The following is a 22,904-nucleotide window of genomic DNA, read 5'->3' on the forward strand; positions in this document are numbered from 1 at the left end:
AACGCCGATTTCGGCGGGGAAGTATGGTAACAAAGAAATCGTCACATTGTGTGCGAGCTGATAGGGGACCAGAACGCGACTTGTCGGGACGCGCTAAAACACTTCACTGGTCACAGCACGGTGAACACACAGTTCCTCGTCCGATCACCGCTACTGCGCGAAGCTGGGCGTTGTCAGTGCTTGGGCGGGTGACCGCCTGCGAACACAGGGCACTGCCGACAGTTTCAATTCGTATTTCTCTTTCCTCTTCGGTTTCGGAGCTGCAGCGCTATTCGGTCAAGGGCACTGGCGCCACATTTTGCCTCTCGGTATGCCAAGTCGCGCCGTGCGGCCACAGTGAAATGAAGGAGCGTGTTGTAAAATTTTCAACAAAGAAAAAAAAAAAAAAAAAAGAAATGTACTAGTAATAAAACTGAATTTGTCTGACAGAACATGTAACATCAGACAATACATGATAACAGGCAGCAGGTATTTACTTGAGGCATAAGTAACGTGGTGGCCGCCTCGCCATACCTCTCTCAGTCGTTTCGCGTGCTTGTCCTCTTGATATAGGCCGATTGGAGAGCGTCAGCTCTCGCGTCAGCTGAGCTAAGTCGAGACAAGTCGAGACTCAAGGGGAATCGACGCACACACTATAAGGTGGCCTGCAGCGAGTAAGAGGGCGAAAGAAACATTAATTTAAAGACGCGTGGCAAAAGTACTCATACGCAAAAGTAAAAAGCCGGCTGCGGTGGCCGGGAATCGAACCCGGATCAACTGCTTGGAAGGCAACTATGCTGACCATTACACCACCACCGCACGGTTTCCGTCCGCGCACGGCGCGCTGTGTCTGCTTCCCGCCTGTCGGCGGCGGCTCAAGGTGGTCGTAGCTGTAGGCGCATTACGGGGTAGGCGAGCGCATCCAGACAGCGTCTCTACGCACATTTCGCGTCCTTTGGCAAGAGTCGTCGCGTGCGTGCGCCGCAAGAGTACTTAGGCGATCGCGTTCGGGCGTCATTTTTAAGCAGTGCAGTGCAGTTCAGGATTCAGCGTGTGTAGCATTCTCTCGAGAGGATGCGACGGCGCTGGACGGCAGTCCCACTTTCCCCTCAGACGTCTGCCGCGGAAAGCACCAGGAAGCTGTGAACTAGCTGAGCATCGGTGGTTCAGTGGTAGAATGCTCGCCTGCCACGCGGGCGGCCCGGGTTCGATTCCCGGCCGATGCATCATTTTGTTTTTTCTCCGATAGTGGTGCTGCGTGTCTTTCGCACTCGAACTGCGTGAGCCATGAGAATGAACCGCGGGATTTCCGTGTGGGAATAACCAAACATGCAGCGCGCACGACTGCTCGTTTCGACTGTTGTGCGCTATTGTACATACTGGCGTCGGCCTAGCATCACAAGTTGCCTGTCGCGCCGGGAATGCACGTGTAGCAACAGAAAAAAATGAGCCAGGAAGTGCAGACTCTCTACCACTGGTATTTGGTACTTACCGAGATTCCAGAAGGCGTGGCGATCACCTGCCTCGGTAGCGCAGTAGGCAGCGCGTAAGTCTCATAATCTTAAGGTCGTGAGTTCGATCCTCACCCGGGGCATTTAATTTACTTTCGTCCACAGCTAAATCGACGGCTCTGGGGTTTGCGAAGGAGCGAAACACTTTGTGCTTTGTTATCCTCAAGGCTTCAACGACTCAGCGTGATAATGTTTACTTCCCGTTATTACTACTTGCAGTTCTTATGTAAAATTTTCAAGAAAAAAAGTACTAGTAATAAAACTGAATTTCGTACGATATAACGTGTAAAGTCACACAATGTATGACCTGCTGTATGATGACAGGCAGCAGGTATTTACTTGCGAAATAAGTAAATAAATATTACTACTTACGGCTTTGCTTTTCCTCCTACCCCTGTAACAACGAGGCATAAAGCAATGGATTGTGACTTTTGCCATGCGCGCCTCGCCATGGGCGCGCGGAAAGATGCTCGCAAACAGGGAAAGTGCGACACGGAAAGCGTCTGGACCGGGTGTAAACGCCGAGGAAAATGCGCGCGTCCGGTGTGGTCTAGTGGCTAGGATACCTGGCTTTCACCCAGGAGGCCCGGGTTCGATTCCCGGTACCGGAACGGAATTTTTCGGAAAAAGTCACGACAAGTTTTGACCCTGCGAAAGGCTGTTTCACGTCCTCCTCGCATTATACCTACTGGTTCATAAACGTCAGCTGAAAACAGTCGAGAGAAACGGGCACGCAATGAAATTACTACGAGCAGCGGAATAAAGGGAGAAGAGACGCTGGTCCACTGTTGGACTGCTACCATAGAAATGTTACATGGCAATACGCAGAGCAATTCCCGCGAAGCGATGGAAGACTCTCTGCACCGAGGCCCGTTAGCTCAGTCGGTTAGAGCGTCGTGCTAATAACGCGAAGGTCGTGGGTTCGATCCCCCCACGGGCCACTACGATTTCACTCTTCCAAAAAGGCAACGCCGATTTCGGCGGGGAAGTATGGTAACAAAGAAATCGTCACATTGTGTGCGAGCTGATAGGGGACCAGAACGCGACTTGTCGGGACGCGCTAAAACACTTCACTGGTCACAGCACGGTGAACACACAGTTCCTCGTCCGATCACCGCTACTGCGCGAAGCTGGGCGTTGTCAGTGCTTGGGCGGGTGACCGCCTGCGAACACAGGGCACTGCCGACAGTTTCAATTCGTATTTCTCTTTCCTCTTCGGTTTCGGAGCTGCAGCGCTATTCGGTCAAGGGCACTGGCGCCACATTTTGCCTCTCGGTATGCCAAGTCGCGCCGTGCGGCCACAGTGAAATGAAGGAGCGTGTTGTAAAATTTTCAACAAAGAAAAAAAAAAAAAAAAAGAAATGTACTAGTAATAAAACTGAATTTGTCTGACAGAACATGTAACATCAGACAATACATGATAACAGGCAGCAGGTATTTACTTGAGGCATAAGTAACGTGGTGGCCGCCTCGCCATACCTCTCTCAGTCGTTTCGCGTGCTTGTCCTCTTGATATAGGCCGATTGGAGAGCGTCAGCTCTCGCGTCAGCTGAGCTAAGTCGAGACAAGTCGAGACTCAAGGGGAATCGACGCACACACTATAGGGTGGCCTGCAGCGAGTAAGAGGGCGAAAGAAACACTAATTTAAAGACGCGTGGCAAAAGTACTCATACGCAAAAGTAAAAAGCCGGCTGCGGTGGCCGGGAATCGAACCTGGATCAACTGCTTGGAAGGCAACTATGCTGACCATTACACCACCACCGCACGGTTTCCGTCCGAGCACGGCGCGCTGTGTCTGCTTCCCGCCTGTCGGCGGCGGCTCAAGGTGGTCGTAGCTGTAGGCGCATTACGGGGTAGGCGAGCGCATCCAGACAGCGTCTCTACGCACATTTCGCGTCCTTTGGCAAGAGTCGTCGCGTGCGTGCGCCGCAAGAGTACTTAGGCGATCGCGTTCGGGCGTCATTTTTAAGCAGTGCAGTGCAGTTCAGGATTCAGCGTGTGTAGCATTCTCTCGAGAGGATGCGACGGCGCTGGACGGCAGTCCCACTTTCCCCTCAGACGTCTGCCGCGGAAAGCACCAGGAAGCTGTGAACTAGCTGAGCATCGGTGGTTCAGTGGTAGAATGCTCGCCTGCCACGCGGGCGGCCCGGGTTCGATTCCCGGCCGATGCATCATTTTGTTTTTTCTCCGATAGTGGTGCTGCGTGTCTTTCGCACTCGAACTGCGTGAGCCATGAGAATGAACCGCGGGATTTCCGTGTGGGAATAACCAAACATGCAGCGCGCACGACTGCTCGTTTCGACTGTTGTGCGCTATTGTACATACTGGCGTCGGCCTAGCATCACAAGTTGCCTGTCGCGCCGGGAATGCACGTGTAGCAACAGAAAAAAATGAGCCAGGAAGTGCAGACTCTCTACCACTGGTATTTGGTACTTACCGAGATTCCAGAAGGCGTGGCGATCACCTGCCTCGGTAGCGCAGTAGGCAGCGCGTAAGTCTCATAATCTTAAGGTCGTGAGTTCGATCCTCACCCGGGGCATTTAATTTACTTTCGTCCACAGCTAAATCGACGGCTCTGGGGTTTGCGAAGGAGCGAAACACTTTGTGCTTTGTTATCCTCAAGGCTTCAACGACTCAGCGTGATAATGTTTACTTCCCGTTATTACTACTTGCAGTTCTTATGTAAAATTTTCAAGAAAAAAAGTACTAGTAATAAAACTGAATTTCGTACGATATAACGTGTAAAGTCACACAATGTATGACCTGCTGTATGATGACAGGCAGCAGGTATTTACTTGCGAAATAAGTAAATAAATATTACTACTTACGGCTTTGCTTTTCCTCCTACCCCTGTAACAACGAGGCATAAAGCAATGGATTGTGACTTTTGCCATGCGCGCCTCGCCATGGGCGCGCGGAAAGATGCTCGCAAACAGGGAAAGTGCGACACGGAAAGCGTCTGGACCGGGTGTAAACGCCGAGGAAAATGCGCGCGTCCGGTGTGGTCTAGTGGCTAGGATACCTGGCTTTCACCCAGGAGGCCCGGGTTCGATTCCCGGTACCGGAACGGAATTTTTCGGAAAAAGTCACGACAAGTTTTGACCCTGCGAAAGGCTGTTTCACGTCCTCCTCGCATTATACCTACTGGTTCATAAACGTCAGCTGAAAACAGTCGAGAGAAACGGGCACGCAATGAAATTACTACGAGCAGCGGAATAAAGGGAGAAGAGACGCTGGTCCACTGTTGGACTGCTACCATAGAAATGTTACATGGCAATACGCAGAGCAATTCCCGCGAAGCGATGGAAGACTCTCTGCACCGAGGCCCGTTAGCTCAGTCGGTTAGAGCGTCGTGCTAATAACGCGAAGGTCGTGGGTTCGATCCCCCCACGGGCCACTACGATTTCACTCTTCCAAAAAGGCAACGCCGATTTCGGCGGGGAAGTATGGTAACAAAGAAATCGTCACATTGTGTGCGAGCTGATAGGGGACCAGAACGCGACTTGTCGGGACGCGCTAAAACACTTCACTGGTCACAGCACGGTGAACACACAGTTCCTCGTCCGATCACCGCTACTGCGCGAAGCTGGGCGTTGTCAGTGCTTGGGCGGGTGACCGCCTGCGAACACAGGGCACTGCCGACAGTTTCAATTCGTATTTCTCTTTCCTCTTCGGTTTCGGAGCTGCAGCGCTATTCGGTCAAGGGCACTGGCGCCACATTTTGCCTCTCGGTATGCCAAGTCGCGCCGTGCGGCCACAGTGAAATGAAGGAGCGTGTTGTAAAATTTTCAACAAAGAAAAAAAAAAAAAAAAAAGAAATGTACTAGTAATAAAACTGAATTTGTCTGACAGAACATGTAACATCAGACAATACATGATAACAGGCAGCAGGTATTTACTTGAGGCATAAGTAACGTGGTGGCCGCCTCGCCATACCTCTCTCAGTCGTTTCGCGTGCTTGTCCTCTTGATATAGGCCGATTGGAGAGCGTCAGCTCTCGCGTCAGCTGAGCTAAGTCGAGACAAGTCGAGACTCAAGGGGAATCGACGCACACACTATAGGGTGGCCTGCAGCGAGTAAGAGGGCGAAAGAAACACTAATTTAAAGACGCGTGGCAAAAGTACTCATACGCAAAAGTAAAAAGCCGGCTGCGGTGGCCGGGAATCGAACCTGGATCAACTGCTTGGAAGGCAACTATGCTGACCATTACACCACCACCGCACGGTTTCCGTCCGAGCACGGCGCGCTGTGTCTGCTTCCCGCCTGTCGGCGGCGGCTCAAGGTGGTCGTAGCTGTAGGCGCATTACGGGGTAGGCGAGCGCATCCAGACAGCGTCTCTACGCACATTTCGCGTCCTTTGGCAAGAGTCGTCGCGTGCGTGCGCCGCAAGAGTACTTAGGCGATCGCGTTCGGGCGTCATTTTTAAGCAGTGCAGTGCAGTTCAGGATTCAGCGTGTGTAGCATTCTCTCGAGAGGATGCGACGGCGCTGGACGGCAGTCCCACTTTCCCCTCAGACGTCTGCCGCGGAAAGCACCAGGAAGCTGTGAACTAGCTGAGCATCGGTGGTTCAGTGGTAGAATGCTCGCCTGCCACGCGGGCGGCCCGGGTTCGATTCCCGGCCGATGCATCATTTTGTTTTTTCTCCGATAGTGGTGCTGCGTGTCTTTCGCACTCGAACTGCGTGAGCCATGAGAATGAACCGCGGGATTTCCGTGTGGGAATAACCAAACATGCAGCGCGCACGACTGCTCGTTTCGACTGTTGTGCGCTATTGTACATACTGGCGTCGGCCTAGCATCACAAGTTGCCTGTCGCGCCGGGAATGCACGTGTAGCAACAGAAAAAAATGAGCCAGGAAGTGCAGACTCTCTACCACTGGTATTTGGTACTTACCGAGATTCCAGAAGGCGTGGCGATCACCTGCCTCGGTAGCGCAGTAGGCAGCGCGTAAGTCTCATAATCTTAAGGTCGTGAGTTCGATCCTCACCCGGGGCATTTAATTTACTTTCGTCCACAGCTAAATCGACGGCTCTGGGGTTTGCGAAGGAGCGAAACACTTTGTGCTTTGTTATCCTCAAGGCTTCAACGACTCAGCGTGATAATGTTTACTTCCCGTTATTACTACTTGCAGTTCTTATGTAAAATTTTCAAGAAAAAAAGTACTAGTAATAAAACTGAATTTCGTACGATATAACGTGTAAAGTCACACAATGTATGACCTGCTGTATGATGACAGGCAGCAGGTATTTACTTGCGAAATAAGTAAATAAATATTACTACTTACGGCTTTGCTTTTCCTCCTACCCCTGTAACAACGAGGCATAAAGCAATGGATTGTGACTTTTGCCATGCGCGCCTCGCCATGGGCGCGCGGAAAGATGCTCGCAAACAGGGAAAGTGCGACACGGAAAGCGTCTGGACCGGGTGTAAACGCCGAGGAAAATGCGCGCGTCCGGTGTGGTCTAGTGGCTAGGATACCTGGCTTTCACCCAGGAGGCCCGGGTTCGATTCCCGGTACCGGAACGGAATTTTTCGGAAAAAGTCACGACAAGTTTTGACCCTGCGAAAGGCTGTTTCACGTCCTCCTCGCATTATACCTACTGGTTCATAAACGTCAGCTGAAAACAGTCGAGAGAAACGGGCACGCAATGAAATTACTACGAGCAGCGGAATAAAGGGAGAAGAGACGCTGGTCCACTGTTGGACTGCTACCATAGAAATGTTACATGGCAATACGCAGAGCAATTCCCGCGAAGCGATGGAAGACTCTCTGCACCGAGGCCCGTTAGCTCAGTCGGTTAGAGCGTCGTGCTAATAACGCGAAGGTCGTGGGTTCGATCCCCCCACGGGCCACTACGATTTCACTCTTCCAAAAAGGCAACGCCGATTTCGGCGGGGAAGTATGGTAACAAAGAAATCGTCACATTGTGTGCGAGCTGATAGGGGACCAGAACGCGACTTGTCGGGACGCGCTAAAACACTTCACTGGTCACAGCACGGTGAACACACAGTTCCTCGTCCGATCACCGCTACTGCGCGAAGCTGGGCGTTGTCAGTGCTTGGGCGGGTGACCGCCTGCGAACACAGGGCACTGCCGACAGTTTCAATTCGTATTTCTCTTTCCTCTTCGGTTTCGGAGCTGCAGCGCTATTCGGTCAAGGGCACTGGCGCCACATTTTGCCTCTCGGTATGCCAAGTCGCGCCGTGCGGCCACAGTGAAATGAAGGAGCGTGTTGTAAAATTTTCAACAAAGAAAAAAAAAAAAAAAAAAGAAATGTACTAGTAATAAAACTGAATTTGTCTGACAGAACATGTAACATCAGACAATACATGATAACAGGCAGCAGGTATTTACTTGAGGCATAAGTAACGTGGTGGCCGCCTCGCCATACCTCTCTCAGTCGTTTCGCGTGCTTGTCCTCTTGATATAGGCCGATTGGAGAGCGTCAGCTCTCGCGTCAGCTGAGCTAAGTCGAGACAAGTCGAGACTCAAGGGGAATCGACGCACACACTATAGGGTGGCCTGCAGCGAGTAAGAGGGCGAAAGAAACATTAATTTAAAGACGCGTGGCAAAAGTACTCATACGCAAAAGTAAAAAGCCGGCTGCGGTGGCCGGGAATCGAACCCGGATCAACTGCTTGGAAGGCAACTATGCTGACCATTACACCACCACCGCACGGTTTCCGTCCGCGCACGGCGCGCTGTGTCTGCTTCCCGCCTGTCGGCGGCGGCTCAAGGTGGTCGTAGCTGTAGGCGCATTACGGGGTAGGCGAGCGCATCCAGACAGCGTCTCTACGCACATTTCGCGTCCTTTGGCAAGAGTCGTCGCGTGCGTGCGCCGCAAGAGTACTTAGGCGATCGCGTTCGGGCGTCATTTTTAAGCAGTGCAGTGCAGTTCAGGATTCAGCGTGTGTAGCATTCTCTCGAGAGGATGCGACGGCGCTGGACGGCAGTCCCACTTTCCCCTCAGACGTCTGCCGCGGAAAGCACCAGGAAGCTGTGAACTAGCTGAGCATCGGTGGTTCAGTGGTAGAATGCTCGCCTGCCACGCGGGCGGCCCGGGTTCGATTCCCGACCGATGCATCATTTTGTTTTTTCTCCGATAGTGGTGCTGCGTGTCTTTCGCACTCGAACTGCGTGAGCCATGAGAATGAACCGCGGGATTTCCGTGTGGGAATAACCAAACATGCAGCGCGCACGACTGCTCGTTTCGACTGTTGTGCGCTATTGTACATACTGGCGTCGGCCTAGCATCACAAGTTGCCTGTCGCGCCGGGAATGCACGTGTAGCAACAGAAAAAAATGAGCCAGGAAGTGCAGACTCTCTACCACTGGTATTTGGTACTTACCGAGATTCCAGAAGGCGTGGCGATCACCTGCCTCGGTAGCGCAGTAGGCAGCGCGTAAGTCTCATAATCTTAAGGTCGTGAGTTCGATCCTCACCCGGGGCATTTAATTTACTTTCGTCCACAGCTAAATCGACGGCTCTGGGGTTTGCGAAGGAGCGAAACACTTTGTGCTTTGTTATCCTCAAGGCTTCAACGACTCAGCGTGATAATGTTTACTTCCCGTTATTACTACTTGCAGTTCTTATGTAAAATTTTCAAGAAAAAAAGTACTAGTAATAAAACTGAATTTCGTACGATATAACGTGTAAAGTCACACAGTGTATGACCTGCTGTATGATGACAGGCAGCAGGTATTTACTTGCGAAATAAGTAAATAAATATTACTACTTACGGCTTTGCTTTTCCTCCTACCCCTGTAACAACGAGGCATAAAGCAATGGATTGTGACTTTTGCCATGCGCGCCTCGCCATGGGCGCGCGGAAAGATGCTCGCAAACAGGGAAAGTGCGACACGGAAAGCGTCTGGACCGGGTGTAAACGCCGAGGAAAATGCGCGCGTCCGGTGTGGTCTAGTGGCTAGGATACCTGGCTTTCACCCAGGAGGCCCGGGTTCGATTCCCGGTACCGGAACGGAATTTTTCGGAAAAAGTCACGACAAGTTTTGACCCTGCGAAAGGCTGTTTCACGTCCTCCTCGCATTATACCTACTGGTTCATAAACGTCAGCTGAAAACAGTCGAGAGAAACGGGCACGCAATGAAATTACTACGAGCAGCGGAATAAAGGGAGAAGAGACGCTGGTCCACTGTTGGACTGCTACCATAGAAATGTTACATGGCAATACGCAGAGCAATTCCCGCGAAGCGATGGAAGACTCTCTGCACCGAGGCCCGTTAGCTCAGTCGGTTAGAGCGTCGTGCTAATAACGCGAAGGTCGTGGGTTCGATCCCCCCACGGGCCACTACGATTTCACTCTTCCAAAAAGGCAACGCCGATTTCGGCGGGGAAGTATGGTAACAAAGAAATCGTCACATTGTGTGCGAGCTGATAGGGGACCAGAACGCGACTTGTCGGGACGCGCTAAAACACTTCACTGGTCACAGCACGGTGAACACACAGTTCCTCGTCCGATCACCGCTACTGCGCGAAGCTGGGCGTTGTCAGTGCTTGGGCGGGTGACCGCCTGCGAACACAGGGCACTGCCGACAGTTTCAATTCGTATTTCTCTTTCCTCTTCGGTTTCGGAGCTGCAGCGCTATTCGGTCAAGGGCACTGGCGCCACATTTTGCCTCTCGGTATGCCAAGTCGCGCCGTGCGGCCACAGTGAAATGAAGGAGCGTGTTGTAAAATTTTCAACAAAGAAAAAAAAAAAAAAAAAGAAATGTACTAGTAATAAAACTGAATTTGTCTGACAGAACATGTAACATCAGACAATACATGATAACAGGCAGCAGGTATTTACTTGAGGCATAAGTAACGTGGTGGCCGCCTCGCCATACCTCTCTCAGTCGTTTCGCGTGCTTGTCCTCTTGATATAGGCCGATTGGAGAGCGTCAGCTCTCGCGTCAGCTGAGCTAAGTCGAGACAAGTCGAGAGTCAAGGGGAATCGACGCACACACTATAAGGTGGCCTGCAGCGAGTAAGAGGGCGAAAGAAACATTAATTTAAAGACGCGTGGCAAAAGTACTCATACGCAAAAGTAAAAAGCCGGCTGCGGTGGCCGGGAATCGAACCCGGATCAACTGCTTGGAAGGCAACTATGCTGACCATTACACCACCACCGCACGGTTTCCGTCCGCGCACGGCGCGCTGTGTCTGCTTCCCGCCTGTCGGCGGCGGCTCAAGGTGGTCGTAGCTGTAGGCGCATTACGGGGTAGGCGAGCGCATCCAGACAGCGTCTCTACGCACATTTCGCGTCCTTTGGCAAGAGTCGTCGCGTGCGTGCGCCGCAAGAGTACTTAGGCGATCGCGTTCGGGCGTCATTTTTAAGCAGTGCAGTGCAGTTCAGGATTCAGCGTGTGTAGCATTCTCTCGAGAGGATGCGACGGCGCTGGACGGCAGTCCCACTTTCCCCTCAGACGTCTGCCGCGGAAAGCACCAGGAAGCTGTGAACTAGCTGAGCATCGGTGGTTCAGTGGTAGAATGCTCGCCTGCCACGCGGGCGGCCCGGGTTCGATTCCCGGCCGATGCATCATTTTGTTTTTTCTCCGATAGTGGTGCTGCGTGTCTTTCGCACTCGAACTGCGTGAGCCATGAGAATGAACCGCGGGATTTCCGTGTGGGAATAACCAAACATGCAGCGCGCACGACTGCTCGTTTCGACTGTTGTGCGCTATTGTACATACTGGCGTCGGCCTAGCATCACAAGTTGCCTGTCGCGCCGGGAATGCACGTGTAGCAACAGAAAAAAATGAGCCAGGAAGTGCAGACTCTTTACCACTGGTATTTGGTACATACCGAGACTCCAGAAGGCGTGGCGATCACCTGCCTCGGTAGCGCAGTAGGCAGCGCGTAAGCCTCATAATCTTAAGGTCGTGAGTTCGATCCTCACCCGGGGCATTTAATTTACTTTCGTCCACAGCTAAATCGACGGCTCTGGGGTTTGCGAAGGAGCGAAACACTTTGTGCTTTGTTATCCTCAAGGCTTCAACGACTCAGCGTGATAATGTTTACTTCCCGTTATTACTACTTGCAGTTCTTATGTAAAATTTTCAAGAAAAAAAGTACTAGTAATAAAACTGAATTTCGTACGATATAACGTGTAAAGTCACACAATGTATGACCTGCTGTATGATGACAGGCAGCAGGTATTTACTTGCGAAATAAGTAAATAAATATTACTACTTACGGCTTTGCTTTTCCTCCTACCCCTGTAACAACGAGGCATAAAGCAATGGATTGTGACTTTTGCCATGCGCGCCTCGCCATGGGCGCGCGGAAAGATGCTCGCAAACAGGGAAAGTGCGACACGGAAAGCGTCTGGACCGGGTGTAAACGCCGAGGAAAATGCGCGCGTCCGGTGTGGTCTAGTGGCTAGGATACCTGGTTTTCACCCAGGAGGCCCGGGTTCGATTCCCGGTACCGGAACGGAATTTTTCGGAAAAAGTCACGACAAGTTTTGACCCTGCGAAAGGCTGTTTCACGTCCTCCTCGCATTATACCTACTGGTTCATAAACGTCAGCTGAAAACAGTCGAGAGAAACGGGCACGCAATGAAATTACTACGAGCAGCGGAATAAAGGGAGAAGAGACGCTGGTCCACTGTTGGACTGCTACCATAGAAATGTTACATGGCAATACGCAGAGCAATTCCCGCGAAGCGATGGAAGACTCTCTGCACCGAGGCCCGTTAGCTCAGTCGGTTAGAGCGTCGTGCTAATAACGCGAAGGTCGTGGGTTCGATCCCCCCACGGGCCACTACGATTTCACTCTTCCAAAAAGGCAACGCCGATTTCGGCGGGGAAGTATGGTAACAAAGAAATCGTCACATTGTGTGCGAGCTGATAGGGGACCAGAACGCGACTTGTCGGGACGCGCTAAAACACTTCACTGGTCACAGCACGGTGAACACACAGTTCCTCGTCCGATCACCGCTACTGCGCGAAGCTGGGCGTTGTCAGTGCTTGGGCGGGTGACCGCCTGCGAACACTAGGCACTGCCGACAGTTTCAATTCGTATTTCTCTTTCCTCTTCGGTTTCGGAGCTGCAGCGCTATTCGGTCAAGGGCACTGGCGCCACATTTTGCCTCTCGGTATGCCAAGTCGCGCCGTGCGGCCACAGTGAAATGAAGGAGCGTGTTGTAAAATTTTCAACAAAGAAAAAAAAAAAAAAAAAAAGAAATGTACTAGTAATAAAACTGAATTTGTCTGACAGAACATGTAACATCAGACAATACATGATAACAGGCAGCAGGTATTTACTTGAGGCATAAGTAACGTGGTGGCCGCCTCGCCATACCTCTCTCAGTCGTTTCGCGTGCTTGTCCTCTTGATATAGGCCGATTGGAGAGCGTCAGCTCTCGCGTCAGCTGAGCTAAGTCGAGACAAGTCGAGACTCAAGGGGAATCGACGCACACACTATAGGGTGGCCTGCAGCGAGTAAGAGGGCGAAAGAAACATTAATTTAAAGACGCGTGGCAAAAGTACTCATACGCAAAAGTAAAAAGCCGGCTGCGGTGGCCGGGAATCGAACCCGGATCAACTGCTTGGAAGGCAACTATGCTGACCATTACACCACCACCGCACGGTTTCCGTCCGCGCACGGCGCGCTGTGTCTGCTTCCCGCCTGTCGGCGGCGGCTCAAGGTGGTCGTAGCTGTAGGCGCATTACGGGGTAGGCGAGCGCATCCAGACAGCGTCTCTACGCACATTTCGCGTCCTTTGGCAAGAGTCGTCGCGTGCGTGCGCCGCAAGAGTACTTAGGCGATCGCGTTCGGGCGTCATTTTTAAGCAGTGCAGTGCAGTTCAGGATTCAGCGTGTGTAGCATTCTCTCGAGAGGATGCGACGGCGCTGGACGGCAGTCCCACTTTCCCCTCAGACGTCTGCCGCGGAAAGCACCAGGAAGCTGTGAACTAGCTGAGCATCGGTGGTTCAGTGGTAGAATGCTCGCCTGCCACGCGGGCGGCCCGGGTTCGATTCCCGGCCGATGCATCATTTTGTTTTTTCTCCGATAGTGGTGCTGCGTGTCTTTCGCACTCGAACTGCGTGAGCCATGAGAATGAACCGCGGGATTCCGTATGGAAAGAACCAATCATGCAGCGCGGACGACTGCTCGTTTGGACTCCTGCGTGCTATTGTACATACTGGCGTCGGCCTAGCATCGCAAGTTGCCTGCCGCGCCGTGAATGCACGTGTAGCAACAGAAAAAATGAGCCAGGGAGTGCAGACTCTCTACCACTTGTATTCGATACTTACCGAGATTCCAGAAGGTCTAACGATCGCCTGCCTCGGTAGCGCAGTAGGCAGCGCGTAAGTCTCATAATCTTAAGGTCGTGAGTTCGATCCTCACCCGGGGCATCTAATTTTCTGTGACTGAAGGTGGTGCTGTTGCTAGGGCGCCAACTTATTTCTTGTTTGTTATCCACAACGTTTCAACGCTTCAGCGGGAAAATGTTTACTTCCTGTTATTGCTACATACAGCTTCCCTATTCCTCTTATCCCAGCACAGCATGAAGCCAAAAGCATTGCTCTGCGACGTTTGAGGTGCGCGCCTTGCCAGTCAGTATGTGCAAAGATGCTCGCAAAGAGAGCGACAATGCGACAAGCGACCGTACGAACGGTCGAATGAAACGGCCGCATACGGTGTGGTCTAGTGGCTAGGATACCTGGCTTTCACCCAGGAGGCCCGGGTTCGATTCCCGGTACCGGAACGGAATTTTTTCCACACGAATCGTGACAAGTTTGAGCTGTCCGAGCGGCCGTTTCCCGTCCTGCTCGCAATATAGCTACTGTTTCGTGACCGTCAGCAGAATATAGACTAGGGAAGCAGACACACGACGACCATAGGAATGGTGTATGGCTTCATGCCACCTGATTCCAGCGTAGGGCTGAGCAACTGCATCTGCCGAGGCCCGTTAGCTCAGTTGGTTAGAGCGTCGTGCTAATAACGCGAAGGTCGTGGGTTCGATCCCCCCACGGGCCACTTCTCTTTTACTACTGCGAAAAGGCAGCGCCGATTTCAGCTGGCGAGTGTGATGACCAAATGATCATCACCCTGCGTGGAAGTTGACAGAGGATCCGAACCCGACTCGTCGGGAAGCACTACAGCATTCACTCGGCAATGGCCATAATATCTTGAATACACTGGTTAGAGAAAATGAAAGAAAATGTCCGATTGCCGATGCGTAACAACTTTGGCCCTTGTCAGTACTTGGGCGGGTGAGCGCATGGGAACACAGGGCACTATTGGCAGTTTTACTTCCTATTTTTGTTTCTCCTTTGTTTTCGGAGCTACAGCCCGATTCGGCCAGGGAGACGCCACCGTGAAATGAAGGGGGCGTGCTGTGTGTCCATCGCCTCGCCTCGCCTCTCCTTACCTCTCTCAGTCGTTTCTCGTGCTTGTCGTTTTGATATAGGCCGATTTGAGAGCGTCAGCTCTCGCGTCAGCTGAGCAAAGTCGAGACAAGTCGAGACACACTAAGGGCTGGTATGCAGCGAGTAAGAGGGCGAAAAAACAATAGTTTAAGAGCGCGTGGCAAAAGTACTCATACGCGAAATTAAAAGCCTGCTGCGGTGGCCGGGAATCGAACCCGGATCAACTGCTTGGAAGGCAACTATGCTGACCATTACACCACGACCGCACAAGCGAGCGCCCCGCCACCGCGCTGAGTCGGCTTCCCGCCTGTCGGCAGCGGCCGAAGGTGATCGTACCCGGCAGGCGCATTTCGAGGCAGGCTAGGGGAGCACATCCAGACGCATTCGGACAGCGTATCCGCGCACATTTCGCATCCTTTGGCAAGAGTCGGCGCCGGCGACGCAAGAGTACGCAGAGGACCGCGTTCTGGCGGCATCTTTAAGCAGTGCAGTGCAGGATTCAGCGTCTGCAGCATCTTCTCCACAGAATGCTACGGCGCTTGACGGCAGTCCCACTTTCCCTTGAGACATCTGCTCGGGAAGCAGCGTGAAGGTACCGCTGGCCCGAGCATCGGTGGTTCAGTGGTAGAATGCTCGCCTGCCACGCGGGCGGCCCGGGTTCGATTCCCGGCCGATGCATCATTTTGTTTTTTCTCCGGTAGGGGTGCTGCGTGTCTTTCGCACTCGAACTGCGTGAGCCATGAGAATGAACCGCGGGATTCCGTATGGAAAGAACCAATCATGCAGCGCGGACGACTGCTCGTTTGGACTCCTGCGTGCTATTGTACATACTGGCGTCGGCCTAGCATCGCAAGTTGCCTGCCGCGCCGTGAATGCACGTGTAGCAACAGAAAAAATGAGCCAGGGAGTGCAGACTCTCTACCACTTGTATTCGATACTTACCGAGATTCCAGAAGGTCTAACGATCGCCTGCCTCGGTAGCGCAGTAGGCAGCGCGTAAGTCTCATAATCTTAAGGTCGTGAGTTCGATCCTCACCCGGGGCATCTAATTTTCTGTGACTGAAGGTGGTGCTGTTGCTAGGGCGCCAACTTATTTCTTGTTTGTTATCCACAACGTTTCAACGCTTCAGCGGGAAAATGTTTACTTCCTGTTATTGCTACATACAGCTTCCCTATTCCTCTTATCCCAGCACAGCATGAAGCCAAAAGCATTGCTCTGCGACGTTTGAGGTGCGCGCCTTGCCAGTCAGTATGTGCAAAGATGCTCGCAAAGAGAGCGACAATGCGACAAGCGACCGTACGAACGGTCGAATGAAACAGCCGCATACGGTGTGGTCTAGTGGCTAGGATACCTGGCTTTCACCCAGGAGGCCCGGGTTCGATTCCCGGTACCGGAACGGAATTTTTTCCACACGAATCGTGACAAGTTTGAGCTGTCCGAGCGGCCGTTTCCCGTCCTGCTCGCAATATAGCTACTGTTTCGTGACCGTCAGCAGAATATAGACTAGGGAAGCAGACACACGACGACCATAGGAATGGTGTATGGCTTCATGCCACCTGATTCCAGCGTAGGGCTGAGCAACTGCATCTGCCGAGGCCCGTTAGCTCAGTTGGTTAGAGCGTCGTGCTAATAACGCGAAGGTCGTGGGTTCGATCCCCCCACGGGCCACTTCTCTTTTACTACTGCGAAAAGGCAGCGCCGATTTCAGCTGGCGAGTGTGATGACCAAATGATCATCACCCTGCGTGGAAGTTGACAGAGGATCCGAACCCGACTCGTCGGGAAGCACTACAGCATTCACTCGGCAATGGCCATAATATCTTGAATACACTGGTTAGAGAAAATGAAAGAAAATGTCCGATTGCCGATGCGTAACAACTTTGGCCCTTGTCAGTACTTGGGCGGGTGAGCGCATGGGAACACAGGGCACTATTGGCAGTTTTACTTCCTATTTTTGTTTCTCCTTTGTTTTCGGAGCTACAGCCCGATTCGGCCAGGGAGACGCCACCGTGAAATGAAGGGGGCGTGCTGTGTGTCCATCGCCTCGCCTCGCCTCTCCTTACCTCTCTCAGTCGTTTCTCGTGCTTGTCGTTTTGATATAGGCCGATTTGAGAGCGTCAGCTCTCGCGTCAGCTGAGCAAAGTCGAGACAAGTCGAGACACACTAAGGGCTGGTATGCAGCGAGTAAGAGGGCGAAAAAACAATAGTTTAAGAGCGCGTGGCAAAAGTACTCATACGCGAAATTAAAAGCCTGCTGCGGTGGCCGGGAATCGAACCCGGATCAACTGCTTGGAAGGCAACTATGCTGACCATTACACCACGACCGCACAAGCGAGCGCCCCGCCACCGCGCTGAGTCGGCTTCCCGCCTGTCGGCAGCGGCCGAAGGTGATCGTACCCGGCAGGCGCATTTCGAGGCAGGCTAGGGGAGCACATCCAGACGCATTCGGACAGCGTATCCGCGCACATTTCGCATCCTTTGGCAAGAGTCGGCGCCGGCGACGCAAGAGTACGCAGAGGACCGCGTTCTGGCGGCATCTTTAAGCAGTGCAGTGCAGGATTCAGCGTCTGCAGCATCTTCTCCACAGAATGCTACGGCGCTTGACGGCAGTCCCACTTTCCCTTGAGACATCTGCTCGGGAAGCAGCGTGAAGGTACCGCTGGCCCGAGCATCGGTGGTTCAGTGGTAGAATGCTCGCCTGCCACGCGGGCGGCCCGGGTTCGATTCCCGGCCGATGCATCATTTTGTTTTTTCTCCGGTAGGGGTGCTGCGTGTCTTTCGCACTCGAACTGCGTGAGCCATGAGAATGAACCGCGGGATTCCGTATGGAAAGAACCAATCATGCAGCGCGGACGACTGCTCGTTTGGACTCCTGCGTGCTATTGTACATACTGGCGTCGGCCTAGCATCGCAAGTTGCCTGCCGCGCCGTGAATGCACGTGTAGCAACAGAAAAAATGAGCCAGGGAGTGCAGACTCTCTACCACTTGTATTCGATACTTACCAAGATTCCAGAAGGTCTAACGATCGCCTGCCTCGGTAGCGCAGTAGGCAGCGCGTAAGTCTCATGATCTTAAGGTCGTGAGTTCGATCCTCACCCGGGGCATCTAATTTTCTGTGACTGAAGGTGGTGCTGTTGCTAGGGCGCCAACTTATTTCTTGTTTGTTATCCACAACGTTTCAACGCTTCAGCGGGAAAATGTTTACTTCCTGTTATTGCTACATACAGCTTCCCTATTCCTCTTCTCCCAGCACAGCATGAAGCCAAAAGCATTGCTCTGCGACGTTTGAGGTGCGCGCCTTGCCAGTCAGTATGTGCAAAGATGCTCGCAAAGAGAGCGACAATGCGACAAGCGACCGTACGAACGGTCGAATGAAACGGCCGCATCCGGTGTGGTCTAGTGGCTAGGATACCTGGCTTTCACCCAGGAGGCCCGGGTTCGATTCCCGGTACCGGAACGGAATTTTTTCCACACGAATCGTGACAAGTTTGAGCTGTCCGAGCGGCCGTTTCCCGTCCTGCTCGCAATATAGCTACTGTTTCGTGACCGTCAGCAGAATATAGACTAGGGAAGCAGACACACGACGACCATAGGAATGGTGTATGGCTTCATGCCACCTGATTCCAGCGTAGGGCTGAGCAACTGCATCTGCCGAGGCCCGTTAGCTCAGTTGGTTAGAGCGTCGTGCTAATAACGCGAAGGTCGTGGGTTCGATCCCCCCACGGGCCACTTCTCTTTTACTACTGCGAAAAGGCAGCGCCGATTTCAGCTGGCGAGTGTGATGACCAAATGATCATCACCCTGCGTGGAAGTTGACAGAGGATCCGAACCCGACTCGTCGGGAAGCACTACAGCATTCACTCGGCAATGGCCATAATATCTTGAATACACTGGTTAGAGAAAATGAAAGAAAATGTCCGATTGCCGATGCGTAACAACTTTGGCCCTTGTCAGTACTTGGGCGGGTGAGCGCATGGGAACACAGGGCACTATTGGCAGTTTTACTTCCTATTTTTGTTTCTCCTTTGTTTTCGGAGCTACAGCCCGATTCGGCCAGGGAGACGCCACCGTGAAATGAAGGGGGCGTGCTGTGTGTCCATCGCCTCGCCTCGCCTCTCCTTACCTCTCTCAGTCGTTTCTCGTGCTTGTCGTTTTGATATAGGCCGATTTGAGAGCGTCAGCTCTCGCGTCAGCTGAGCAAAGTCGAGACAAGTCGAGACACACTAAGGGCTGGTATGCAGCGAGTAAGAGGGCGAAAAAACAATAGTTTAAGAGCGCGTGGCAAAAGTACTCATACGCGAAATTAAAAGCCTGCTGCGGTGGCCGGGAATCGAACCCGGATCAACTGCTTGGAAGGCAACTATGCTGACCATTACACCACGACCGCACAAGCGAGCGCCCCGCCACCGCGCTGAGTCGGCTTCCCGCCTGTCGGCAGCGGCCGAAGGTGATCGTACCCGGCAGGCGCATTTCGAGGCAGGCTAGGGGAGCACATCCAGACGCATTCGGACAGCGTATCCGCGCACATTTCGCATCCTTTGGCAAGAGTCGGCGCCGGCGACGCAAGAGTACGCAGAGGACCGCGTTCTGGCGGCATCTTTAAGCAGTGCAGTGCAGGATTCAGCGTCTGCAGCATCTTCTCCACAGAATGCTACGGCGCTTGACGGCAGTCCCACTTTCCCTTGAGACATCTGCTCGGGAAGCAGCGTGAAGGTACCGCTGGCCCGAGCATCGGTGGTTCAGTGGTAGAATGCTCGCCTGCCACGCGGGCGGCCCGGGTTCGATTCCCGGCCGATGCATCATTTTGTTTTTTCTCCGGTAGGGGTGCTGCGTGTCTTTCGCACTCGAACTGCGTGAGCCATGAGAATGAACCGCGGGATTCCGTATGGAAAGAACCAATCATGCAGCGCGGACGACTGCTCGTTTGGACTCCTGCGTGCTATTGTACATACTGGCGTCGGCCTAGCATCGCAAGTTGCCTGCCGCGCCGTGAATGCACGTGTAGCAACAGAAAAAATGAGCCAGGGAGTGCAGACTCTCTACCACTTGTATTCGATACTTACCAAGATTCCAGAAGGTCTAACGATCGCCTGCCTCGGTAGCGCAGTAGGCAGCGCGTAAGTCTCATGATCTTAAGGTCGTGAGTTCGATCCTCACCCGGGGCATCTAATTTTCTGTGACTGAAGGTGGTGCTGTTGCTAGGGCGCCAACTTATTTCTTGTTTGTTATCCACAACGTTTCAACGCTTCAGCGGGAAAATGTTTACTTCCTGTTATTGCTACATACAGCTTCCCTATTCCTCTTCTCCCAGCACAGCATGAAGCCAAAAGCATTGCTCTGCGACGTTTGAGGTGCGCGCCTTGCCAGTCAGTATGTGCAAAGATGCTCGCAAAGAGAGCGACAATGCGACAAGCGACCGTACGAACGGTCGAATGAAACGGCCGCATCCGGTGTGGTCTAGTGGCTAGGATACCTGGCTTTCACCCAGGAGGCCCGGGTTCGATTCCCGGTACCGGAACGGAATTTTTTCCACACGAATCGTGACAAGTTTGAGCTGTCCGAGCGGCCGTTTCCCGTCCTGCTCGCAATATAGCTACTGTTTCGTGACCGTCAGCAGAATATAGACTAGGGAAGCAGACACACGACGACCATAGGAATGGTGTATGGCTTCATGCCACCTGATTCCAGCGTAGGGCTGAGCAACTGCATCTGCCGAGGCCCGTTAGCTCAGTTGGTTAGAGCGTCGTGCTAATAACGCGAAGGTCGTGGGTTCGATCCCCCCACGGGCCACTTCTCTTTTACTACTGCGAAAAGGCAGCGCCGATTTCAGCTGGCGAGTGTGATGACCAAATGATCATCACCCTGCGTGGAAGTTGACAGAGGATCCGAACCCGACTCGTCGGGAAGCACTACAGCATTCACTCGGCAATGGCCATAATATCTTGAATACACTGGTTAGAGAAAATGAAAGAAAATGTCCGATTGCCGATGCGTAACAACTTTGGCCCTTGTCAGTACTTGGGCGGGTGAGCGCATGGGAACACAGGGCACTATTGGCAGTTTTACTTCCTATTTTTGTTTCTCCTTTGTTTTCGGAGCTACAGCCCGATTCGGCCAGGGAGACGCCACCGTGAAATGAAGGGGGCGTGCTGTGTGTCCATCGCCTCGCCTCGCCTCTCCTTACCTCTCTCAGTCGTTTCTCGTGCTTGTCGTTTTGATATAGGCCGATTTGAGAGCGTCAGCTCTCGCGTCAGCTGAGCAAAGTCGAGACAAGTCGAGACACACTAAGGGCTGGTATGCAGCGAGTAAGAGGGCGAAAAAACAATAGTTTAAGAGCGCGTGGCAAAAGTACTCATACGCGAAATTAAAAGCCTGCTGCGGTGGCCGGGAATCGAACCCGGATCAACTGCTTGGAAGGCAACTATGCTGACCATTACACCACGACCGCACAAGCGAGCGCCCCGCCACCGCGCTGAGTCGGCTTCCCGCCTGTCGGCAGCGGCCGAAGGTGATCGTACCCGGCAGGCGCATTTCGAGGCAGGCTAGGGGAGCACATCCAGACGCATTCGGACAGCGTATCCGCGCACATTTCGCATCCTTTGGCAAGAGTCGGCGCCGGCGACGCAAGAGTACGCAGAGGACCGCGTTCTGGCGGCATCTTTAAGCAGTGCAGTGCAGGATTCAGCGTCTGCAGCATCTTCTCCACAGAATGCTACGGCGCTTGACGGCAGTCCCACTTTCCCTTGAGACATCTGCTCGGGAAGCAGCGTGAAGGTACCGCTGGCCCGAGCATCGGTGGTTCAGTGGTAGAATGCTCGCCTGCCACGCGGGCGGCCCGGGTTCGATTCCCGGCCGATGCATCATTTTGTTTTTTCTCCGGTAGGGGTGCTGCGTGTCTTTCGCACTCGAACTGCGTGAGCCATGAGAATGAACCGCGGGATTCCGTATGGAAAGAACCAATCATGCAGCGCGGACGACTGCTCGTTTGGACTCCTGCGTGCTATTGTACATACTGGCGTCGGCCTAGCATCGCAAGTTGCCTGCCGCGCCGTGAATGCACGTGTAGCAACAGAAAAAATGAGCCAGGGAGTGCAGACTCTCTACCACTTGTATTCGATACTTACCAAGATTCCAGAAGGTCTAACGATCGCCTGCCTCGGTAGCGCAGTAGGCAGCGCGTAAGTCTCATAATCTTAAGGTCGTGAGTTCGATCCACACCCGGGGCATCTAATTTTCTGTGACTGAAGGTGGTGCTGTTGCTAGGGCGCCAACTTATTTCTTGTTTGTTATCCACAACGTTTCAACGCTTCAGCGGGAAAATGTTTACTTCCTGTTATTGCTACATACAGCTTAACTATTCCTCTTCTCCCAGCACAGCATGAAGCCAAAAGCATTGCTCTGCGACGTTTGAGGTGCGCGCCTTGCCAGTCAGTATGTGCAAAGATGCTCGCAAAGAGAGCGACAATGCGACAAGCGACCGTACGAACGGTCGAATGAAACGGCCGCATCCGGTGTGGTCTAGTGGCTAGGATACCTGGCTTTCACCCAGGAGGCCCGGGTTCGATTCCCGGTACCGGAACGGAATTTTTTCCACACGAATCGTGACAAGTTTGAGCTGTCCGAGCGGCCGTTTCCCGTCCTGCTCGCAATATAGCTACTGTTTCGTGACCGTCAGCAGAATATAGACTAGGGAAGCAGACACACGACGACCATAGGAATGGTGTATGGCTTCATGCCACCTGATTCCAGCGTAGGGCTGAGCAACTGCATCTGCCGAGGCCCGTTAGCTCAGTTGGTTAGAGCGTCGTGCTAATAACGCGAAGGTCGTGGGTTCGATCCCCCCACGGGCCACTTCTCTTTTACTACTGCGAAAAGGCAGCGCCGATTTCAGCTGGCGAGTGTGATGACCAAATGATCATCACCCTGCGTGGAAGTTGACAGAGGATCCGAACCCGACTCGTCGGGAAGCACTACAGCATTCACTCGGCAATGGCCATAATATCTTGAATACACTGGTTAGAGAAAATGAAA

General features: G+C 52.9%; 50 non-coding genes across 50 annotated transcripts; 40 read left to right on the forward strand and 10 right to left on the reverse strand.

The window, feature by feature from the left end:
• Nucleotides 1–726: 726 nt before the first annotated feature.
• Trnag-ucc (transfer RNA glycine (anticodon UCC)) lies at nucleotides 727–798 on the reverse strand. Its single transcript has one exon. It is a non-coding gene; the product is annotated as a tRNA-Gly (tRNA).
• Nucleotides 799–1,134: 336 nt separating this feature from the next.
• On the forward strand, nucleotides 1,135–1,205 carry Trnag-gcc (transfer RNA glycine (anticodon GCC)). The gene has a single exon. It is a non-coding gene; the product is annotated as a tRNA-Gly (tRNA).
• A 295-nt stretch (nucleotides 1,206–1,500) lies between these two features.
• Trnam-cau (transfer RNA methionine (anticodon CAU)) lies at nucleotides 1,501–1,573 on the forward strand. Its single transcript has one exon. It is a non-coding gene; the product is annotated as a tRNA-Met (tRNA).
• Nucleotides 1,574–2,029: 456 nt separating this feature from the next.
• Trnae-uuc (transfer RNA glutamic acid (anticodon UUC)) lies at nucleotides 2,030–2,101 on the forward strand. Its single transcript has one exon. It is a non-coding gene; the product is annotated as a tRNA-Glu (tRNA).
• Nucleotides 2,102–2,357: 256 nt separating this feature from the next.
• Trnai-aau (transfer RNA isoleucine (anticodon AAU)) lies at nucleotides 2,358–2,431 on the forward strand. The gene has a single exon. It is a non-coding gene; the product is annotated as a tRNA-Ile (tRNA).
• A 751-nt stretch (nucleotides 2,432–3,182) lies between these two features.
• Trnag-ucc (transfer RNA glycine (anticodon UCC)) lies at nucleotides 3,183–3,254 on the reverse strand. The gene has a single exon. It is a non-coding gene; the product is annotated as a tRNA-Gly (tRNA).
• A 336-nt stretch (nucleotides 3,255–3,590) lies between these two features.
• Nucleotides 3,591–3,661, forward strand: Trnag-gcc (transfer RNA glycine (anticodon GCC)). The gene has a single exon. It is a non-coding gene; the product is annotated as a tRNA-Gly (tRNA).
• Nucleotides 3,662–3,956: 295 nt separating this feature from the next.
• Trnam-cau (transfer RNA methionine (anticodon CAU)) lies at nucleotides 3,957–4,029 on the forward strand. Its single transcript has one exon. It is a non-coding gene; the product is annotated as a tRNA-Met (tRNA).
• Nucleotides 4,030–4,485: 456 nt separating this feature from the next.
• On the forward strand, nucleotides 4,486–4,557 carry Trnae-uuc (transfer RNA glutamic acid (anticodon UUC)). Its single transcript has one exon. It is a non-coding gene; the product is annotated as a tRNA-Glu (tRNA).
• Nucleotides 4,558–4,813: 256 nt separating this feature from the next.
• On the forward strand, nucleotides 4,814–4,887 carry Trnai-aau (transfer RNA isoleucine (anticodon AAU)). The gene has a single exon. It is a non-coding gene; the product is annotated as a tRNA-Ile (tRNA).
• Nucleotides 4,888–5,639: 752 nt separating this feature from the next.
• On the reverse strand, nucleotides 5,640–5,711 carry Trnag-ucc (transfer RNA glycine (anticodon UCC)). Its single transcript has one exon. It is a non-coding gene; the product is annotated as a tRNA-Gly (tRNA).
• Nucleotides 5,712–6,047: 336 nt separating this feature from the next.
• Trnag-gcc (transfer RNA glycine (anticodon GCC)) lies at nucleotides 6,048–6,118 on the forward strand. Its single transcript has one exon. It is a non-coding gene; the product is annotated as a tRNA-Gly (tRNA).
• Nucleotides 6,119–6,413: 295 nt separating this feature from the next.
• Trnam-cau (transfer RNA methionine (anticodon CAU)) lies at nucleotides 6,414–6,486 on the forward strand. The gene has a single exon. It is a non-coding gene; the product is annotated as a tRNA-Met (tRNA).
• Nucleotides 6,487–6,942: 456 nt separating this feature from the next.
• On the forward strand, nucleotides 6,943–7,014 carry Trnae-uuc (transfer RNA glutamic acid (anticodon UUC)). The gene has a single exon. It is a non-coding gene; the product is annotated as a tRNA-Glu (tRNA).
• A 256-nt stretch (nucleotides 7,015–7,270) lies between these two features.
• Nucleotides 7,271–7,344, forward strand: Trnai-aau (transfer RNA isoleucine (anticodon AAU)). The gene has a single exon. It is a non-coding gene; the product is annotated as a tRNA-Ile (tRNA).
• A 752-nt stretch (nucleotides 7,345–8,096) lies between these two features.
• Nucleotides 8,097–8,168, reverse strand: Trnag-ucc (transfer RNA glycine (anticodon UCC)). The gene has a single exon. It is a non-coding gene; the product is annotated as a tRNA-Gly (tRNA).
• Nucleotides 8,169–8,504: 336 nt separating this feature from the next.
• On the forward strand, nucleotides 8,505–8,575 carry Trnag-gcc (transfer RNA glycine (anticodon GCC)). The gene has a single exon. It is a non-coding gene; the product is annotated as a tRNA-Gly (tRNA).
• Nucleotides 8,576–8,870: 295 nt separating this feature from the next.
• Nucleotides 8,871–8,943, forward strand: Trnam-cau (transfer RNA methionine (anticodon CAU)). The gene has a single exon. It is a non-coding gene; the product is annotated as a tRNA-Met (tRNA).
• A 456-nt stretch (nucleotides 8,944–9,399) lies between these two features.
• Trnae-uuc (transfer RNA glutamic acid (anticodon UUC)) lies at nucleotides 9,400–9,471 on the forward strand. The gene has a single exon. It is a non-coding gene; the product is annotated as a tRNA-Glu (tRNA).
• Nucleotides 9,472–9,727: 256 nt separating this feature from the next.
• Nucleotides 9,728–9,801, forward strand: Trnai-aau (transfer RNA isoleucine (anticodon AAU)). Its single transcript has one exon. It is a non-coding gene; the product is annotated as a tRNA-Ile (tRNA).
• Nucleotides 9,802–10,552: 751 nt separating this feature from the next.
• Nucleotides 10,553–10,624, reverse strand: Trnag-ucc (transfer RNA glycine (anticodon UCC)). Its single transcript has one exon. It is a non-coding gene; the product is annotated as a tRNA-Gly (tRNA).
• Nucleotides 10,625–10,960: 336 nt separating this feature from the next.
• On the forward strand, nucleotides 10,961–11,031 carry Trnag-gcc (transfer RNA glycine (anticodon GCC)). Its single transcript has one exon. It is a non-coding gene; the product is annotated as a tRNA-Gly (tRNA).
• A 295-nt stretch (nucleotides 11,032–11,326) lies between these two features.
• Trnam-cau (transfer RNA methionine (anticodon CAU)) lies at nucleotides 11,327–11,399 on the forward strand. The gene has a single exon. It is a non-coding gene; the product is annotated as a tRNA-Met (tRNA).
• Nucleotides 11,400–11,855: 456 nt separating this feature from the next.
• Nucleotides 11,856–11,927, forward strand: Trnae-uuc (transfer RNA glutamic acid (anticodon UUC)). Its single transcript has one exon. It is a non-coding gene; the product is annotated as a tRNA-Glu (tRNA).
• A 256-nt stretch (nucleotides 11,928–12,183) lies between these two features.
• Nucleotides 12,184–12,257, forward strand: Trnai-aau (transfer RNA isoleucine (anticodon AAU)). The gene has a single exon. It is a non-coding gene; the product is annotated as a tRNA-Ile (tRNA).
• Nucleotides 12,258–13,010: 753 nt separating this feature from the next.
• Trnag-ucc (transfer RNA glycine (anticodon UCC)) lies at nucleotides 13,011–13,082 on the reverse strand. Its single transcript has one exon. It is a non-coding gene; the product is annotated as a tRNA-Gly (tRNA).
• Nucleotides 13,083–13,418: 336 nt separating this feature from the next.
• Trnag-gcc (transfer RNA glycine (anticodon GCC)) lies at nucleotides 13,419–13,489 on the forward strand. Its single transcript has one exon. It is a non-coding gene; the product is annotated as a tRNA-Gly (tRNA).
• Nucleotides 13,490–13,782: 293 nt separating this feature from the next.
• On the forward strand, nucleotides 13,783–13,855 carry Trnam-cau (transfer RNA methionine (anticodon CAU)). Its single transcript has one exon. It is a non-coding gene; the product is annotated as a tRNA-Met (tRNA).
• A 281-nt stretch (nucleotides 13,856–14,136) lies between these two features.
• Nucleotides 14,137–14,208, forward strand: Trnae-uuc (transfer RNA glutamic acid (anticodon UUC)). The gene has a single exon. It is a non-coding gene; the product is annotated as a tRNA-Glu (tRNA).
• Nucleotides 14,209–14,406: 198 nt separating this feature from the next.
• Nucleotides 14,407–14,480, forward strand: Trnai-aau (transfer RNA isoleucine (anticodon AAU)). Its single transcript has one exon. It is a non-coding gene; the product is annotated as a tRNA-Ile (tRNA).
• A 586-nt stretch (nucleotides 14,481–15,066) lies between these two features.
• On the reverse strand, nucleotides 15,067–15,138 carry Trnag-ucc (transfer RNA glycine (anticodon UCC)). The gene has a single exon. It is a non-coding gene; the product is annotated as a tRNA-Gly (tRNA).
• Nucleotides 15,139–15,479: 341 nt separating this feature from the next.
• Trnag-gcc (transfer RNA glycine (anticodon GCC)) lies at nucleotides 15,480–15,550 on the forward strand. The gene has a single exon. It is a non-coding gene; the product is annotated as a tRNA-Gly (tRNA).
• A 293-nt stretch (nucleotides 15,551–15,843) lies between these two features.
• Trnam-cau (transfer RNA methionine (anticodon CAU)) lies at nucleotides 15,844–15,916 on the forward strand. The gene has a single exon. It is a non-coding gene; the product is annotated as a tRNA-Met (tRNA).
• Nucleotides 15,917–16,197: 281 nt separating this feature from the next.
• Trnae-uuc (transfer RNA glutamic acid (anticodon UUC)) lies at nucleotides 16,198–16,269 on the forward strand. The gene has a single exon. It is a non-coding gene; the product is annotated as a tRNA-Glu (tRNA).
• A 198-nt stretch (nucleotides 16,270–16,467) lies between these two features.
• Nucleotides 16,468–16,541, forward strand: Trnai-aau (transfer RNA isoleucine (anticodon AAU)). The gene has a single exon. It is a non-coding gene; the product is annotated as a tRNA-Ile (tRNA).
• Nucleotides 16,542–17,127: 586 nt separating this feature from the next.
• On the reverse strand, nucleotides 17,128–17,199 carry Trnag-ucc (transfer RNA glycine (anticodon UCC)). The gene has a single exon. It is a non-coding gene; the product is annotated as a tRNA-Gly (tRNA).
• Nucleotides 17,200–17,540: 341 nt separating this feature from the next.
• Nucleotides 17,541–17,611, forward strand: Trnag-gcc (transfer RNA glycine (anticodon GCC)). The gene has a single exon. It is a non-coding gene; the product is annotated as a tRNA-Gly (tRNA).
• A 293-nt stretch (nucleotides 17,612–17,904) lies between these two features.
• Nucleotides 17,905–17,977, forward strand: Trnam-cau (transfer RNA methionine (anticodon CAU)). Its single transcript has one exon. It is a non-coding gene; the product is annotated as a tRNA-Met (tRNA).
• Nucleotides 17,978–18,258: 281 nt separating this feature from the next.
• Trnae-uuc (transfer RNA glutamic acid (anticodon UUC)) lies at nucleotides 18,259–18,330 on the forward strand. The gene has a single exon. It is a non-coding gene; the product is annotated as a tRNA-Glu (tRNA).
• Nucleotides 18,331–18,528: 198 nt separating this feature from the next.
• On the forward strand, nucleotides 18,529–18,602 carry Trnai-aau (transfer RNA isoleucine (anticodon AAU)). Its single transcript has one exon. It is a non-coding gene; the product is annotated as a tRNA-Ile (tRNA).
• A 586-nt stretch (nucleotides 18,603–19,188) lies between these two features.
• On the reverse strand, nucleotides 19,189–19,260 carry Trnag-ucc (transfer RNA glycine (anticodon UCC)). The gene has a single exon. It is a non-coding gene; the product is annotated as a tRNA-Gly (tRNA).
• A 341-nt stretch (nucleotides 19,261–19,601) lies between these two features.
• Nucleotides 19,602–19,672, forward strand: Trnag-gcc (transfer RNA glycine (anticodon GCC)). The gene has a single exon. It is a non-coding gene; the product is annotated as a tRNA-Gly (tRNA).
• A 293-nt stretch (nucleotides 19,673–19,965) lies between these two features.
• Trnam-cau (transfer RNA methionine (anticodon CAU)) lies at nucleotides 19,966–20,038 on the forward strand. Its single transcript has one exon. It is a non-coding gene; the product is annotated as a tRNA-Met (tRNA).
• Nucleotides 20,039–20,319: 281 nt separating this feature from the next.
• On the forward strand, nucleotides 20,320–20,391 carry Trnae-uuc (transfer RNA glutamic acid (anticodon UUC)). The gene has a single exon. It is a non-coding gene; the product is annotated as a tRNA-Glu (tRNA).
• Nucleotides 20,392–20,589: 198 nt separating this feature from the next.
• Trnai-aau (transfer RNA isoleucine (anticodon AAU)) lies at nucleotides 20,590–20,663 on the forward strand. Its single transcript has one exon. It is a non-coding gene; the product is annotated as a tRNA-Ile (tRNA).
• Nucleotides 20,664–21,249: 586 nt separating this feature from the next.
• On the reverse strand, nucleotides 21,250–21,321 carry Trnag-ucc (transfer RNA glycine (anticodon UCC)). Its single transcript has one exon. It is a non-coding gene; the product is annotated as a tRNA-Gly (tRNA).
• Nucleotides 21,322–21,662: 341 nt separating this feature from the next.
• Nucleotides 21,663–21,733, forward strand: Trnag-gcc (transfer RNA glycine (anticodon GCC)). The gene has a single exon. It is a non-coding gene; the product is annotated as a tRNA-Gly (tRNA).
• Nucleotides 21,734–22,026: 293 nt separating this feature from the next.
• Trnam-cau (transfer RNA methionine (anticodon CAU)) lies at nucleotides 22,027–22,099 on the forward strand. The gene has a single exon. It is a non-coding gene; the product is annotated as a tRNA-Met (tRNA).
• Nucleotides 22,100–22,380: 281 nt separating this feature from the next.
• Nucleotides 22,381–22,452, forward strand: Trnae-uuc (transfer RNA glutamic acid (anticodon UUC)). Its single transcript has one exon. It is a non-coding gene; the product is annotated as a tRNA-Glu (tRNA).
• A 198-nt stretch (nucleotides 22,453–22,650) lies between these two features.
• Nucleotides 22,651–22,724, forward strand: Trnai-aau (transfer RNA isoleucine (anticodon AAU)). Its single transcript has one exon. It is a non-coding gene; the product is annotated as a tRNA-Ile (tRNA).
• The last annotated feature ends 180 nt before the right edge of the window (nucleotides 22,725–22,904 follow it).

Source organism: Schistocerca serialis, unplaced genomic scaffold, assembly GCF_023864345.2.
Source record: "Schistocerca serialis cubense isolate TAMUIC-IGC-003099 unplaced genomic scaffold, iqSchSeri2.2 HiC_scaffold_1157, whole genome shotgun sequence".
In the NCBI taxonomy this organism is placed as follows: domain Eukaryota; kingdom Metazoa; phylum Arthropoda; class Insecta; order Orthoptera; family Acrididae; genus Schistocerca; species Schistocerca serialis.